This window comes from Rhinolophus hipposideros (assembly GCF_964194185.1).
Source record: "Rhinolophus hipposideros genome assembly, chromosome: 10".
Classification (NCBI taxonomy): Eukaryota; Metazoa; Chordata; class Mammalia; order Chiroptera; family Rhinolophidae; genus Rhinolophus; species Rhinolophus hipposideros.
The window spans coordinates 34,009,578-34,017,294 of record NC_138056.1 but is presented as its reverse complement, the minus strand read 5'-3'; the positions used below and the strand labels follow the sequence as shown (position 1 = coordinate 34,017,294).

The following is a 7,717-nucleotide window of genomic DNA, read 5'->3' as shown; positions in this document are numbered from 1 at the left end:
CATTCATGAAGTGTAAACGAGGTGGAATTAGAGGTTAGTAAAAAGGTGAGAAACCAGGTCAGTATACAAGAAGATCATTATACGGGGACTTTCCAAAAGAAAAGCTCTAGTCCCTTCAGAAGCAACTCTAAAAGAACAGGCCACAAGTATACAGGATTAAAGGTGACAACGACACAGGTCCATTGCAGCCTAGGAATACCGCGTTTCTTCGAAGGTGCAAGTGAAGACTCCCTTGCTCATTCGCTTATTCCACGACTGTTTACTGATTGCCTGCTGTGTCTTGGCACCATCCTAGGCCCTGGGGATTCAGGATGCAGCAGTAAACAAAGCAAAGCTTTGCCTCGCCAAGTTTACATTTAGTGTCTGAAGACAGCAAAGAAGCAAATACTGATGTAATTCATCAGATGGTGATAAGAACTATGAAGAAAACTAAAGCAGGTAGGGGCATAGGAACTGTACCTCCCCTTCCTCCTGTACCTCTCCTATGGGAGGCAGTGCCCACCGTTGGGAAACACTCCTCTAGGGTGGAGGCAACAGATCACTGTTGGTGATTTGGGGATGAAGAATGGGGAATGTTCTTCGGCCTGCTCTGTTCTTCCTGCCTTATCCCTCAGGTGACCCTGCTACCTGGTTCAGCAGAGCGGGGCCAGGTGGGTCCATCTGCCAGGTCTGCAGTTCAGTACCCAGAAGCCCACTTGCCCACAGCTATAAGCCTCATTTTCTGATGCCTGTTCTATTGGGAATAAAGCTGACAGTTTGTTCTACCGTCTGCCTTGCCTTTTTCTCTCATTTTGCTATTGGATCAGAACTACCATGGGGTAGAAGGGTGCCATTTCATGACCCCTCAAAGTCCCCAGCCAAGAGAGTTAAAGAGTGATAGGAGGTGCTATTTTACATAAGAGGTGTGAAGAAGACCTCTCTGATGAAGTGACATTTTAGTAGAGAGATCTGAATGAAGTGAGAGGGAAAGCCATGTGAGTGAAGACCATTCCAGGGAGAAGGAACAGCATGTGCAAAGACCCTGAGGCAAGAATTTAGGTTGTGTGTATAACACCAAGGAAGTGGCTGGAGTATAGTGAAAGTAGAGGAGGCATTACTTCAGAATTCCTGGCTTTCTGTCTTAGGTATTTGTCTGGATTGGATAAAACCAGCAGCTAAAGGGCCTAGTAGAGCTCAAATAACGAATAAACGAATAAACGCTTCAGTCTGGAAGCCCACAGGCTATTGTTCTGAGCAACCTGCAAGTTTCTTCCATCCCTGCTTCATGCCAGGAATTCCCTTGAGAGCCATGAGCTGGAGAGACCAGCCTGCAAGATGCACGAAGTCTTTTGGGAGAGACTGGCCGGGGAGGCAAGATTCACAAGACAGAAAACAGAGGTGACCCTCCAGTTGAAAGCCTTGAACCTAGCTGGGTGATTGATTACCAGGAGACCGCCCTGATTTTGTTCTCTAATTACGGTGTTTATTTGACGCACCATATTGGGCCTGAAACCTTTAATACCAGCCAGTGCTGTTCATTGTTACAATGTCCTAATTAAGTTTTGATTTATATGCTAATTTTATTCTAAGTGTGTTCAAAAGCAGGAAAGTTATTAGACTTTGTTTTGAGATTACATCTTAATACTGGGGTGTGCCGGGTGAGCACTGTGTTTATTTTGTCAGCTTTTGTTTCCACGATGTTGGTGACAATTGTGATTATTTCCTTGGAGGGAAAAGATGATGAAGTGGTGAGGAGCTGCTTCAAGTCGGTGGGGTTTCTGCTAATTGGAATTATGTAACCTCTTGCCTTTGCCCTGACAGCTTTGCAATGAGGCTTGCTTTGACTGCCCAGCTGGTTAGGAGGGGACAACTGGGCTCTGCCTTGGGGGTCTCATGGGATGGTAAACATTTGGAAGGAAGGCCATGACATGAGGCAGTGATTGGATTTTGGAATGTGAGTGGAAATTGGGCTTTTCCACACGAGTCCTCTCTGTGGTTTTCCACACGCAAAATCTCTGGTAAGGGGAGCAGCTGGTCTTTGCTACAGAAAGGATGCCTTGGTTATGTTTTTATATTATCCTTTATCCTAAATAGATCTCATTTGAATTTTTTTGTTCGAGGATTAAAAAGTCTTGCCGTAACCAATTTATCTCTAGACCTCAGGAAGTTTATGCAGCTTCATAAGTATCCTGAAATAGTGGGTAAAATCGGGGATGTATCTCCACGTGTGCATATTGGGGGGAAGGGTTCCACGTTTTCCTTGGATTTTCAGGGGTGACACTCCAAAATGTGAAGGCTCGTGAGATTGGGAAACATGAGGCTTAGATTTGGAATTTAATTTCTTGAGATTGTCTGTGTGGCCTGAAGAAACCAGGAAGCCCCTGCCTTCCCCCCATCCAAATCCCAGCTGCCCTCCAGCCAGGTTGGTGCCCTGGTGAGAGAGCCGCAGGGGCACATTGAATCAGGAGGGATGTTTACCTGAGGTTGTCCCACAGACAAGGACCCAGGCTCTTTGCTTTGAGGGACCTGAAAGTCTTTTTTTGTCTCAACAATAGAGGAAATAGTTGCTTGTAAAATATTAGGTTGGTGCGAAATTGTGGTTTAAAAAGTTAATATGCGAAAACCGCAATTACTTTTGCACCAACTTAGTAGATGAGGAACTTTGACTAACCATACACTCAGAGAGAGGTACCTGTTATTCAAAACCCTCTGCAGCCTGGAGCTGGTGTGTGTCCCATGCGACTTCAGTAAATGACCTTTCCTTGGGTCTTCTATTTTTCTGATTGGGCTTTGTGCTTTTGTCATCTCCCTTCTTCACCCTCCACCCCTCCAGTTAACAGGGACCATAAGAAATGTTTAACAGGAGCATGTTCATTTTACATTTTTCCATTGTGACTAGTACAGGGTCTGTGGCTCATTAGACACCTTTATTTTATTTTATTTTTTTAAATTAAACTTAAGGATTCTGATTCCAAAAACAATTATAGCAGCTAACATTGATCAAGTACTTACATACTAAGCATTTTATCAGCTTTGTCTCATCTACTACTCCCCCAAATCCTCTAGAGTAGGTCCTGTTATTATCCCCACATACAGATGGAGAGACTGAGGCAAAGAGAGCTTAAGGGCTGCCTTGGGATCACATATCAGTGGTTAGCTGGGACCAAACTTTGGTCTGCCAGGATCCATGACCACTATGCTGAACTGTCTTCTGTTGGGTCATATTACTTCTTAAGAGTCTTCTTCTCAAAATTTTCTGCAGAGAGCTTTCATCTATTTTTCTGGGAATGAGGACATTCATCTATCCTTCTGGGAATGAGAGTATCTCTAGCCCAGGACTATACCTTTCAAGAGGGTACCAAGGACTGGTTTGTGGGAAAGCACGGTCATGCCTGTAACCTCAGCAGGGAGATAACCCTCAAATTGGACAAAATGCCCTCATTTTCTCTGGATACCCCTACTTAGCCTTGTGGAATCAAAGCCTTCCATCTGACCTAATTTAATTATGATGTGGCTTCAGGAAGGTTCTAACACTTGCCTCGAGGCTTGTATCTTAGCACCTCTGATATTCTTTGCTGATTGCCTGTATTTTTAACTTGACACCTTGGGTTCTGTCAGCTTTCCATGTAGTGAAAATTCCCCTGTTCACTTGGTGCTGCTCCAGAGGAAGAATATTTACCATTTCTCACAGACGTTTACCCTGGGATGGAGGAGATGTCTGCTTTGCTAAGGCTCCCAGGTGACCCTTAAGAGTTTTCTTTGAAAATGTATCCTTTTCAAGTGGATAACATAGATTTTTTAAAAATCACATACTATTCTTTCCACACCATCAGATGGAATTCATTTTTCCTGTTCCTTTCTTTGTTTTTGTCCAAATGTATATGAATTTTTCTTAGTCATGGTGATGGCACACATCCATTTTATGTTTATACTTAATATAGTGAGTATGAATTTCATAAGCTACACATTCAAGTGTGCAAAGGTGGTCATTTTAGTTTTCTGTACTTTAAACTCTATTTTGAGCTCCCTTTTTACCTGATGGCTAAAACGAAGAAGCAAACAAAAAATCCCACATAATTTAATCAATTCTATTGAAAATTATCCAATTGTTTCATATGCCTCTTTTGGGTAAATTCAGCTAATTCAGGATGTTTCACCTCCCTCCTTCCCCCTGGGATTGTGATAAATTCCCAGAGGTTTCAAATGGCATCAGGACCTTAGTTGGGGTGAAGGAGGCTTCTGATACTGATTGGTCAAAGTCCAGTTAGGAAAATAGAAACCAAACGTAATACAGGAAATTGATGACATTGATTATGTGAGAGCTGAGAAGCCAAACGGGACAGTGATTAGCTATTATCACCATTAGGGTTGGAGGGACACAGTGAGATGGTGCTGTTACAGAGCTCAGAAGCCAGGACCCTCTGGCAAGAACCATGGCAGAGCCTGCCTAGCTGGAGCTATACGACTGCATAGGAGGGACCGTTTGGCAGCAGCTAGAATCAAAGAAATAACCACCGGAGGAGCTTGAGCTTCACCTGAGGCAGGCAAAGAGAGGGAGAAATACCCTGGCCTTTCTCCTCCTCTTGCACTTCAGCTTTCCCCCCAGTGCCTCTCATTGGCCAAACCAGTTGGCAAAGGAGCTTGGGAAATGTAGTTCCCTCTGATAGCAGAGATGGGGTACTCTGTGTGTGGGGAATGGATCTGAGATAAACAAATGACCGATCCTGACACCATATGGCCTATGTTGGCATCTGCTGAGGGAGAACCAGGCTCTCTCTGATCTTTGATGGCTGGCATCGATTCATGCTGGCCTCCACCGAGATGTCTATGGCCCAGTTGTGGCCTCTGGTTATTGCTCTACAGTCTCTTTACTTTCCTTTTCCCTCCTTGGGCCCCTCCAGATCCATTGCATTCCCTCTCAACTCCTGTATACCCCTCATGGAGGTTACGGCAAATTTTGGCTAATTCTTCATGTTCTTGAAGGAACGGACACAGGAGACTCAAGGGGCCACCCCAGGCTTGCTCTATCTTGTGCTATCCTGACACCATTCTGACTCTGCTGTGTGAAAGCATGCTGGGGCGGGGAGGTGGGGACAATCTGCCTTAGCTTCCCTGAGGATGTGAGGCGTGGGTTTTCTTGTTTCTCAAACTCCCCCAACCCTGTTTTAAAAAGTTATTTCTATTCCTCCCAGGACTTGGACTTGTGGGTGGAAAGAGGGGAGGGATGGTGTGGGTGAGGGCATGGGATTTCCTTCTCAGAGTACTCACCAATGGTTCATACTCTCATTTCATTTCCAAGTCTCTAAGGAATTGTAAAAAAAAAAAAAAAAAGAGCAACTTTAATGCATGAAAGTTTTGCCTGGCCTCATTTAAATGGATATGTATTAAAAAAATCTTAACTTACTTAACTATTCACTTATTGAGCATTTGGATGGTTTTCAGTGTTTTACTACCAATCATGTGGTTGGTGAGTTTAAGATGGTGGCAGAAGATGCCCTGCTGAGCCCCTGCCTTTATCCTCTGCTGACCCCCTATGCACCTAAGAGCCAGCACAAAGATGGGCTTCGGCACTTGAGCCCTGTTCATGGCAAAGAGGTGAGACTTCTCCCCGGCTTCCGTTTTGTGCTTACTCTGCCTACTTCCCCATCTTGGCTTTGTATCTGCTTCAATCTGGATCCTGACTAGAGCTGTGTCATCTTGTTTTCAACGATGGTTCTTATCTCACACTATCTCCATCGTTCTTGACCCCTGGTTGTATCACACTTGGCCATCCTGGTTACTTCCTCAGAGGGAAGAGACATAAGAGGTGGGCCTTAATTCCTAAGGCCCATGTTCCACCTCCAAGCTACAAGTGATATCTCCAAAGTGTTTTTTTTGTTTAAATTATGTTGAACTTTAAAGTAATTTAAAAAGGAATATCTGATCAATTTAGAAGACTTGGAAGACACAGAACAACAAATGGAAAAAATTAAAGTTAACCTAAACTCTACCCCTCAAAGATAACCACCTCAAATTCCATAAGGGATAGAACTTGGCCGATCGTGTTCGTTTCTGTAACTCCGGGGCCCAGGCACATAGTAAATGCTCAGTAAACATTGCTAAATTAAGTGATAACCCTTCTTTTAATTTTTCTCCATTCATTTTATACAAATGGAATCACATACTACCTACTGTTTTGTAGCCTACATTTTTTTTATGTAGTAATATATCATTTTTCTGAAATCCATAAATGTTGTTCTGCATTATTTTAATATAATATGGTATTCGGTTGTAAAAATGGACCATAATTTAAATAGTTCCTTAATGTTATGTAGTTATGTTTTTCCCTTTATTTTTTATGCTTTATTACAATTTTTTTTCATAGTCAATACGTTTATTATTGTCTTTATATGAAAAATCTCATAGAAAACTGTTTGGTTTATTAGCTCTCAGCAGCCCGTTCCTGAGCTCTGAGGAAGCTAGCTTCTTCTGCGCTACCCGATCTTTCTTCTGGGCAAGGGACATTTTGGGATGGTTCCACCTCTTCTTTTTAACTTCTTTCTTAGGCTTCTTCTCGTAGACTGGATTCTCTTGTATAGCAGCATGAGCTTTCTTATCCATCTCCTCCATCATGTCTGGAGTTCCTTATGTATTGAGAGAATTATTTCTTGTAAGCGTCTTCATCTGCTTCCATTAGGTAATGCATATAATTTGCAACGTTCTCACCCATGATATGCTTCCGATGTACATCTGCATTGAATTCCTTGCTTTCTGAATCATAACCAGGGAATCCTTTGGAACTGTGAGGGCTCGAGACAAGCCTTCGTCCACAGCTCCCTTCAGGGCCCCCAAAACTTTACTTCCAGTAGGAGTTCTGACAAGCACTGCATCCAAATAGTAGGTGAAAGCACCAGGTTGACCATCAGTACTTTCAATGTATTCATCTTAAGTCACCTCCGCTTGACCTTCATAGATCTTGTCCATGCCAAACCCGTCGAGAAGCCTGCAAGCCAGCTGCAGGCCAGTTTCTGCACACGCTGCAGCAGAATTTGTCAGGCCAACCTTCATACCATACTTTGGGAGTTCATGGAAGTAAGCTGCATAAACTATTACATCTTCTCTATGGGCATAGACAGTCTGACAAATGATATCTCTGTTGGTTACGTGAACTGTCATCCTGTATTTGAGTGTGTTGTGTTTATTTTTATCTTGGATTACCAAGCGTTTCTGGGCATAGTAATCAGTTTTACCCTCTTGTTGTCTTCTAAATTTCACTTGGTATATCATGAAGTAGGCCTTACTCTTGCCAACTTTAGCAAACCCTATCCTGCGGAACAGAGATCAGCGTCTGCAGCTTGCCACAGACCTGCAGGCCCAGTACAGCTCCAAGGGAGAAAAAGCTTACACAGATTTATAGTCTTGTACATGCATATATGGCTGCATGATTGTCCAACCGAAGGGCATGTGCACACATTTTTAAGGCTTTTGATGCATTCTCCCTTCTAGGTGTATACATTTCTAGCACAGCAAATTACCTTTGAATGTAAATTCCGTGAAGCAAGGGTTTTGTCCATCTAGTTACTCTTCCACAGTGACTCTAGCCTAGAGAAATGTGTAGCACAGAGTAGGTTCTTAATAAATATTTGTTGAATTTGTTTCCCTATGTTGTCACCAATAGTGTTTACTATTAATATTACTTTAAAATGTCTTCTTTTCCCAGTCTGATAGCAAACATAGTTCTCACAGTTAAAAATGATCT

The 7,717-nt window shown here is 43.0% G+C and overlaps 1 pseudogene across 1 annotated transcript; it reads right to left on the bottom strand.

Moving 5' to 3' along the window:
* Positions 1 to 6,400: 6,400 nt before the first annotated feature.
* LOC308503753 (large ribosomal subunit protein uL18-like) lies at positions 6,401 to 7,275 on the bottom strand (annotated as a pseudogene). Its single transcript has one exon. The product of its transcript is annotated as a large ribosomal subunit protein uL18-like (transcript).
* Between the last annotated feature and the right edge of the window lie 442 nt (positions 7,276 to 7,717).